This window comes from Zonotrichia leucophrys, chromosome 4 (assembly GCF_028769735.1).
Source record: "Zonotrichia leucophrys gambelii isolate GWCS_2022_RI chromosome 4, RI_Zleu_2.0, whole genome shotgun sequence".
NCBI classification, from domain to species: Eukaryota; Metazoa; Chordata; class Aves; order Passeriformes; family Passerellidae; genus Zonotrichia; species Zonotrichia leucophrys.
Genome location: NC_088173.1, coordinates 52,501,389 through 52,511,677, shown reverse-complemented (window position 1 = coordinate 52,511,677; position 10,289 = coordinate 52,501,389).

Genomic DNA, 10,289 nt, shown 5'->3' with positions numbered 1-10,289 from the left:
TGTTTTAACTCGTTTTTTTCTGAAGATCACCATGATTTCTTTATGGGGTATTTATTTAAAATATTTTACAATGTAAAATATGCAGCTCCAACTTGACTCTCATTAAAAGAACGTTGCCAAAAATGGAAAGCCTTTGGAGGCCTATTAGAGTGAATTATCCTAATGAGAAACATGAATTCTGTCCTAGCAGCTCAAACTGCTTCAGTGGATCTGGAATTCTCCCAAAACCTGCCAGAATTTAAGGACCCGTGTCTGTCTGGCTTCCCTTGCCTTGTAACCAGGACAGAGAGCAGCCAAGTGCTGTCTCTGCCAGTTGTGTATTCAGAATATAATTTAAACAAAATGTTTAACTAACAGCAGAAACTGTTTTGGCCTTGCTTAGCATGTGTAAGATATTTTTAGATAGATAAAAATTCTCATTATCATTTCTGACAGAAAAGACTTGCTTTCTTCCTGTAATAATTTCCTACAGGTGAGCAGTGGGAATTATTGTTCATACCTTAGTCTCTGAGTGAGCCATTCAGGAGGATGGAGAGCAAGGAAATGAATGTCCAAAGCAATCAGAACTGTAATTTTGAATGTGTTCTCCCTGCTGTTCCTGGCCCAAGGTTTTAGGTGAATGTTCCCAAGAAGAAATAGTCACTTGTGTGAACTATCTCTGCATTGTCTGCTTTAATTGTGAAAGCATCAAGTGGCATTTCCTTCGCCATGAAATTCCCTGGCCTTGTGTGGCCAGATGTGGCCGTAAGTTACACAGCTGTAAATCAAACCAGTCCCTTTCTTCATCTTGCTGCAGGCTGCTGTTCTCAGGCGCTCCTTGCTGTTGGTTCCCCTCAGAATGAGAAGGTGTTGTTACAGCGTGGTACATAATCTTTGTCTCCAGGTCTTTTTCCATTTTGTGACACCGATAAGCAGTTGGGAGTGGTGATGTGCTACTGGCAGGGCTCATCTGGGCTGGAGGGTCCCTGGAGCTGATTCCCCACGCTCTGGAGCCCTGGCCATATGTGCAAGTCTTCTGGCACCTCCTTCCTCACAAAATGAAGTGGATTTGTGCCCCTCTGCTCTGTGCTGGTTTGTGTAGTGCACGTGCTGATGGCATCCAGCTGGTGAGTGGCTGTGATCCTGAGAGCCAAAAAGAGCTGCATGGAAAGCTGCAAAGGTAACAATGCTTTTGAAACCAGGCACCTGCTTGCAAGTTCAAATGGCTTTCCATGTAGGATTGCTGGATAGAGCAAATTTTCAATTCTGGATTGAAATTGAAACCTCATTTCTTATTTCCAAAATTAGGAAGGTGTGTTTTACTTCTTGATTTGCTCATTCTGTGCAAATAGCACTCTTTCTTGGTGCTGCTCTGTTTTTTCTCCTTGGTGGCCACTTGCAAAGTGCTCATCTCAGGAGTCATTTTCACCTCTTAGTTGCTGGAGTCTTCAGGGAGCAGCCAACTCTTCCTAAGGCATAAGTGATCCAGGTTTTCTCTTGAATTCCACCCATGCCAGCTGAGGCCGTCTGGGTACTCAGTCCTTCCTGAAGGAAACAGCACTGGTAGCTCCATAAAGCTTTCTGTGCATGAGCCAGATGTTGTGTCTGAACCTGGGATCAGGTAGAAGATCTTTTATGCAGTTATGTTCCTTTTGCTGTGCAGTTTTTACTACTAAACAATGTTGTTCATGCTCAATAGCTATAATAATGGTAGTAATTTTTTTTTTCCTCTGGGTCTGACATTTCTAGAAAAATAAGTTTGTTGCGTTTTCTGTCAAGGCTGTTTTATACAGAAGTTATTTATTTCTTAAACCATAAGGAGTTAGTAGAGAAGTTTCTTCAATTCTGTGTCATGCTGGAAATGCTGTCCTAAAAATGGGTGTCTCTGGAAGGGATTGAATGAAGTGATGTACAGGGAGGAGCAAAGGTGCAGATAAATGTAATAATGTCTTTTTGTGAATGACTGCAGCAGCTGTCAAGTGAGCATTTCTCAATGCAAAGGCTGCCTGAAGCTGATAATTATTGTGCCTTTGAGAAGGCAAAGCCCTCTCATTATGAATATGTAATGAACCATGAATCCCCATCTACGCAAAACTATCTGAGATGAAATCTTCCAATTTGCATTGTTCAAATCATTATATCTAGCCGGGCTCAGAGTTTGGATGATGCATTCCCAGCCCTCGGGTTTATCCCCTGGCTCCAGGACCACAATGTCAAAGAGCTCAGAGGTTTCCCATTGACTCTATTTTGGCTGTTCTCAGATGTGCTGCTCCTTCCTGCAGTCTAATCGATGCAGTCCTCCGAGAAGTTCTCTGTTCTGTGCCTCGCCTTGTTTCCTGAAGCTTTGCTTTCCAAACAGAAACATCCACTTAAAATGCAGAGTCTTCATTTAAATTGCATTCCTCAGAGTAATCTCTTCCCAGTTGCACACAGTAAACCACAGCTAAAACAGTACCAGAGCTGCTGTGCACAGCGAGGCTCCTCTCTGAGAGCTACATCTGGATTTGTTAGGGTGAGCAGGCAGAGCACTCTGGAGGGCTTAGGAGCAGTGTTTTCTGTGTGTGGAGCTCTTTGGTCACCTTGCTTGGGGGCTTCATCCTATTCACTGTGACACCAGGTGGCCAGGAGAGCAGGGTGGGGTGATAACAGATAACACTGGGAAGGGATTACAAAGGGCTTTGGCAAATGCAAGTCCAGGTCATTTCCAGCACCTCAGAGATGCCCCAAGGCAGCTGCCTGGGATGCTGGCTGAGTTCAGTTTGTGTAAGTCCGTGTTTTATTTGAAGGCCACTTCCTAAACAAATTATTCTTCTGAAGTATGTGCAAGATTGAAAAGATTTTCCTTCAGTCCTTTCAGTTGGCAAGAAACTGTTTTCCTGTGCAGTGATGTCCCCTATGTCACTGTTCCCCTCATCCCTGCTGGCAGTCAGAGCTCTGATGTCAGAAAGGACAAGGATGCATCAGAAGTCCCCACACTCTGGGGTTTATTAGATCCCTTTGGAAGTCGCTTACCTTTGGATGGTGTGGTGCTGCATAAATGTGAGATGTCACCCAGTGCTGCTTGTGCTGGTGACAGACCCCCCTGCCAAGGCACTGGAAGGAGCTGCAGGGCAATGAGCTGCCTGTGTGTTTCTGGGAGTGTAACTTGACCTGGATGTCATTGGCTTTTACTCGGCTGCCTGTGCATGTGAACTGCCAATGACTGTTCTCTTAAAAAAAAAAACAAAAAAAGGAACAGGAACTGGAAAACCAAACAGATGTGGAGTGAGACTTGGGCTGTTATGCAACTGGCCTAGCACTGGAAGAAACTTAAATCCTGTACACTTCCAATTGCATTTTCTTTCTTTTTGAATCTTTCCCCTGAAAAATTTGCAGGGCTGTCTCTTGTCTTTTCATACAGAACCTTGCAGAGAGTCATCAGCTGGGCTTGCAGGATGAAGAATCACCTATCACCTTCTTCACTTATGGTTAAATGTCAGTCCAAGTATCTTTGAGCTGTCAAAGTAGATTTCTGATGAACATGAGTTATTTTCCTCTCTCGTGCTGCATGTGCTGCAGCTTTTATGTGTCTGGAAACATGCATGTTTCCTCTTCCTAGAACACAGATTTCATGGCTTACATCACTGAGTGGCATTTTTTACAGCTGTTTTTGCTCTTTAGCAATTTGCTTCTTTCCTCTGTAGCTGAAGGCAATGATGGAAAATGAGCCAAAAGCATCGTGTGAGTCAGGAGGCACAGAAATGCTGCCAAGCATTGGTTCCCACCATGGCAGGTGAATTCTGGGCTGGCGAATTCCAAAGCAGTGGTTCTGTGGTGGCTGCCAGAGAAGGAATAAGGCAGCAGGTAAGAATCCCAGTGTCTCACTCGTGCACCCAGACACTTTGTGGTTCCCCAGTCTGTGCTGAGGGAAGCGGGTCAGCAGGTCATCCTTGGAGCCCTTGGGCTGCTCTGCCAGGCAGGAAGAAGGGGAGAGAGGAGCAGGGGCAGAGGGAGTTCCTGATCTGGGACTGCAGCACTGAGGAGGGAGCCAGGCCTCTGACTGCAAGGGTTTGCCTCCTTCACTGAAATAAATAACCTCAGGTCCAAGATGCTTAACACTTTGACAAGATACTGCTTTTTCTCCTGTTTGCTTCTTCCAGCTTTAGACAACTATCCCTATCTAATTCCAAACTAATTCCAGCCACCACCACTGCTGCATTGGCACTGTTCCAGCCTGGCTGTGGCTGTATGTGCCCTGATAATTGAGTGTCTGTATGGCTCCAAAGGGCAGAAACAGCTGCATCACCTCCCCATTTGGAATCATGTACTTCAAATCAACTTTAGTTTGGTGAGAAGTGAAGACTATTGGATAATAAAGTCAGATTCTGATTTCTGTGTATTTATTTTAAAGACAGTACCAGCCCAGTATCTTTCTGTGTCCATTTAAATGGGAAACTGTAAAGTTTCATCTTCCAAAATCAGGCCTACCATGACTCATTCAGTCACAGACATTAGCCACTGCACAAAAACCAGTGTTTTCAACTCAGGATTTTCAAGTCACAGTCTTAGCACCTAATTTCTTGTGGTAAAACCTTTTTCAAGGCTCAGACTTCACCCAACCCTGAGTATCCTATTTGAAAGGGCAGAGTATATTGTACTGGTGCAGAAAGAGCAAGCCAGCTTTGCTTTTACATGATGAAAACTAATTTTCTGGGAAGGTAGCTGTACCCCTTCTCAGAACTTTAGGCAGTAGAATATTAAGATGTGTCACTTCTGGACATGCAGGCTGAGATTTCATTTTTCTTTCTGCTCCTTCTTGCTTGATTGTAACCCTAAACTTAGATTCAATTCTATGAAATAATTCCACCAACATTCAAACTCAAAAAAGGAGCTGAAGAAGTATCCAACACCTTATAAAAAAGGAGCTGATCAGTGTGGAGCCCCAGATTAATAAGGAAATCCCTAGGACAGGGTATAAAATCAGTAAGACTGATGGGCATTTTTCTTTTCCGTGCAGGTAGTTCAGTCCTGAAGCGCCTGCAGAACCTTGTGAATCCTGGGTTTATCAGTGTTGTTTGCAGGTCTGGCTCTCTGCTTTCAGGTCTGCCATGTGTCAGATGCTGGGCACAAACCATGAATTCTATTTGTTTTGTTTGATATCAAACCCTTTGTATCTTTAAGGCAGTGTCTTTAAAAATGGTTAACAGTTAAATCATTAATTTTTCCCATTTTCTGCTTATTTACACTTTGAATTTAAATGATTTGCACTCAGATCTCTCTATGAAGCATCCAAGAAGCTAAAAAAATACAAGCACTTATATGGAATTATAGATATTTCAGGTTCTTCATGTGCTTAAGTGTTCTACTGTAGCACAGGACTTAAGGAAATGTTCTGACAAGTATTTTAGGGATAATCTGGTCTAGCTACATCACACTGAGCACTTTTGGCACTTAATTCAGAATCATTATTCAGCATGTACCTGTGCAGTCAAAACCAAATCTCTGTATTTTTCACTTAGGAACCATTCCTGTCCATGTGATGACATTGCTTCAATAAAATGTAAGGCCTTAAATTATAGACGGGAAGAAGTTATTTGGGTATTTCCTTGATGTATTTTGAAGGCTTTTTTTTTTTCCCCTCTGAGGCTGATGTTGCAACTTCTGTTTTAGGCCACTTGGATAGTCTTCTCCTTAGCCTACTGCTTAGACTGCATGATTTGCAGGAACAAGTTCTTTACAAGGAAACTGCATCTTGGAGATCTCTACCTAGTCACCAAATTTTATTAGAGTTGGACAGCAAAAGCACATTATGGAAGCACACATGTACGCACACACAAAAAGTAATTTTATAAGTCTTCTCTCTATAGTAAATTAGCAAAAAAAAAAAACCCAATTATTTGTGATTTTTCATTATTTATGTCAATTTAATCCATTTTCAGGATATCTTAGTAGCCTGTATGTTGTTTTATAATAACTGGTAGCAGTTGTAAAGAGGAAGAGCTTCGGGATACTCAGCCTGTAGTGACAGATCTTGACTCCCTTGATTCTTAGACAAATCTGGGAAGTGAGAGAGTGACCTTTCCCCCCTAACTTTAGATTTAATGTTGGCAGCAGTACAGAAAGAGGTTAATTGGAATGTCTTAAAGGGAAAAAAGGCTTCCCCCATGCAAAATAACAAAGTTTCAGTGGTATTGTGTAAAAGTGGGCAGCCTTTCCTGCCAAGGAACCTAAAAGTAGGTTCCTTGGCAGGAAAGGAGCTTACTTTAAATTGAGATTCTTTTAAACAAGAAGTGAAAGGTTGCTAACTTATCAGTCAGACCAAGAAGACCAAGGGTCCTTTGATAAGGATTTTCACAGACCAGTAGAACATTTTCCAGAGGCATTAGCTTGGGCTCTGTGTTTTTTAACTGTCTGAAGACTCTTCTTTCCTACTTTTCACTCAGTGCCTCGTCCTTCTGTTTCTTCTTGTTGCAGCCATATCCTTTATTTTAGTCTGTATTTTAGGCTAAAAAATCTCTTTTCTCTTGGGTGTTCCAACCCCTTGGTGCCTGGTAGTGACCCCATGGCTTCTAAGGGACCATGGCAGTTTATACTGTGTAAAAATGTGAGTGCTTTGGAATAGACAGAGGGGGATGAATGCCAATATGTTTGTGTTTGAAAGGGAGCCTGGGGAAGAGCAGGGTTGTGCTGTTGACTCAGGCAGGATGGGCAGTCCCAGCACAGACCAGCACAGATGGGGCACAGCAGTGGAAGCTGGGATGAAAGAAATGCAGAGAAGAAAGGCTGGAAGTGATATTATAGCATAAATAAAAATGGGAATAAAGCATCCTGTGCTGTCAGCACTTAGGACCATCAGAGGAGCAAGTGAAAGCCCTGCAGTTCCCAGCCTCCATTGCCTGCAATGGTCCTTGGGCTGCGCCCGCCAAGGGGACTCACTTTTCCTTCCAGTGACTCAGTATAAAGGCACCTCTTGTCCTTCAGCTATTTTAGAGGATATTCTGGACAAAAAAAGGACAAACATTTTATTGTACAAATGTGATTATCAGCACTGAATATTTCAGGGTATTTTCAATGCTGGTTTACCTTTCTTTCGTGTCCTCAGAGCTCTCTTTGAGCCTTTGAGATGTCTTTTCCTACGGGAATTTTTGAGCAGAGAGAGGAAAAGCAGTTCTCTTTTCAGAACTGGGGAGTGGGCTGCTTTTTCAAGAAGATTTAAGGTAGGGTTTAATTTTATGTGGAGCCTCCCATCCGTGAGGTACACTGTGGTGTTTTATACAGTGATGTGATAAATATAGAAAGGTGACCCAGCAGGCAGAACAGAGCAACCACTCAATCACTTCACACATACAGCACTGGGCAGTAAATGAAGGGCTTCAGCAGCAGCAGGGCTGGGATTCCTGACCTCTGGCAGCTCCCACTGGGGTGATTTTAAGGAGTTACTGATTTCTTTCCACTCTGCCCCTTATCAGAGGGGACAGCTCACAGCTGGCACAGGCAGTGGAGAAAGGCAAATTGAAATCATCCCCACATGCCATTCCTGAACTCAGGAGTTGCAGCCAGACTGCAGCATAGGAAAGCTTTCCTATAAACTTGGTCCAGCACTTAAAAACTTTTTCAATGACCTGAGCTGATGAGTGGTTTTGCTGCTTAAATCGTGTGTAGTACAGACCTTTATGGAGCTGTAAAGAAAAATAAATACAATTCTGTGCTTTTTATTGTATTTGTCTGTAAGGTATTAGATTCAGTAAAACCTGCAAAGGACAAGGAGTTCATCTACTGCAGAAGATAAAAGTGGTGCTACCAGAACATTTGCCTGCTGCCAGCCCAAAGCAAGCTAAAAATTCCTGAGAATGACCAAAAGGTGCTGAGATTTCAGTTGAGTTTTAGTATTCTATGTGATGGTTTTTTCAGCTTTCCCTGGAAGGTTTGAAGATGAAGATTTAAATAATCAAGTTGTAATGTGTGAGCAAATGTGAGGAATTTTAATTCCCAAATTAAAGTTTGGGAAGTAATTTGTTTTTATTAAGGAAAAGGGAAAGTCTGCTCCTGTACTTCTTGTAGGGCAATCACAACCACCATGTCCTGTGGGACTGAAGGATGGCTTCATCCTTCATGGGGAACTTCCTAGTTTGCTGTGGGTCTGAGGATGACTGAAAGGCACTTGATTTGCTGTTTGGTACCCACAAGGAGGTTTTACATCACCTGCTCCTGTGGTGTTTCCAGGTCAGATCTCTGCTCTGCCGTGGAGTGAAGGGACACACCAGGAAGCAGTGCCTAGCACTCAGAGGTGGCAAAAAGAACTTCTCTTCCTTTTCCTGGCTGAGTGAGCACCTAGCCTCACCTCCTGCCAGGTGGAGTGGCACACTTACCTGTGTTCTGCTCTCTCCTCCCCTTACCTGATACTCCTTATCTTCTTGCTCCTTTTTTCCATCACCTCTGGGTTTTTTGCACTGCCCTGGTTGGCTCACCTGCCCCTGCTCCAGCAGCTGAGGCTGGACAATTCCCTTCAGCAAAGTCCACTCTGCCACTGCTACACTGGAGAACAAGACCCAAGTGTAAGCAGGAAGGGAGAGGGATCAGCCTGTCCCAGAGCTGAATTACAGAGTGTTCCTGCTTTGGATGTGGAACCCACAAGCTGTAAGCTGCCACTCTCTTTGCCCAGGTTTGAATTCCCTCTTTCTCCTGTGCTCAATTCAAGTTTCAGTTGTGTGTAGAATGAAGCCTGTGAAAAGATTCTGGTGTCAAGTGTCTCTTCCACAAAGCAGCAAGGCAGCAAGTAGTAAATAAGGAGACTAGAAAAAGTTCCATGCTACATGGCACTCTAGGAGAATCATTAAATGAGAGCTATTTTACTTTACACTGAATAGTGATAGGCTAAGTCCTTGCTTCATTTGAAATTAGATATTTTTTCTCTAAAATGCAGTTCTTTGCTAATAAGAATCCAAGGTTACAAATTCTAATGATTTGGATATTTCACTGAAGGACATGGGACCCTTCCTCAGGCTCTGACATGGGATAATCAGGTGAAGGATGCTGGCAGGGAGTGAAGCAAACAGGTAATAGCAGTTACTGGTATTTTAAATTTGGCTTGAATTGCCTCAGATGATGCACTTCCCATTTGAGGCTGAATACTACACTTGAGTTTTGTACCTTGTCCTGAAGTCAAAACCAACTGCACCGAGTGGGAGGCTGAGAGGAAGGTGCAGAAAGACCATGGGAGAGTAAAGATTCCAAATTAAAGCTGGAACAGTTAAGAAATGCAGGTAAGGGCTATGCTTTAATTACACTTAGGTGATGATAACTTCAAATCACTGAAAGCAGCAGAATGCTTGGGCCCCTGGGCTCGTGGTTGTTCCTCCATAACTGCTGAGTTCATTGGCTGAGCTCTGCCCAACCAATTAAATTCACACAGGTATCAGAGCCTCTACAAATGTGTGACTTTGCACACAAGTTGAAGCACAAGGAAAAGCCTTTTTACGAGGAAAAGTCCCAGGATGGGCTCACAAGCAAGTGATAGGAACCTGCAAGGATCAGGCTCCATTACTACTTGGGCACTTGCCTTTCTTCCCATTCTTCTCTCCTGCTTTTCCCTGCAGGGTGAAGAAATAAGAATGTGAGAAGAGACTGCTGAGACCAGACAATTTAAAAGTGCAAGTCTCTTGCTTCTAGCTGTTGTGGCAGCTCTCTGAATTAAAACTGAGCTTAAATGAAGCTGCTGGGAAGAAATGCAGGTCAAGCCTAGGAAGTCATAACCCTGAGGTACGAGGCTTTGGCATCAAGGGAAAAATGGTACTACTGGTTAGACTTTGCAAAAAGTGCCATGATTTCATTTGGGAAATAAAGTGGAAAGAGGAGAGATTGAAATGCCTTAATTATGGCAGTCTTGACAGTGTGTGTCCTATCAGAAACATAAGAAAAATATATTTATACATATTTCCCCACATGGTTTTGTGTGCATGCTTACCTACGTGTAACTACACCACAGACTTGAGGTGAATTTCAGGTATTATCCTGCAATTTGTTGCAAGCAGGCTGGAGTGTAAATGAAATCCTAAAACAATACCATATGTAGTGTTGTGGCCCTTTTTTAAATGCAGATCAGGAGGTTTGGCCAGGCTGTGCTGTCCCAGGGGTTTCTGGAGCTGCAGCCCCTGTGCCATTGCTCAGCCCTGGATAATGCCAGGGCAGTGTCCCACCCTGGAACTGGAGCTCTCAGAGCAGCCTCCTTTAACTCCACTGGGATTTCTGTGGACATTTATACGCTTGAAGCCAAACACTTGCGTGCTCCGTCTGCACAAGGTCTCCCTTTTCCTCCTTCTTTGGTGCATAGC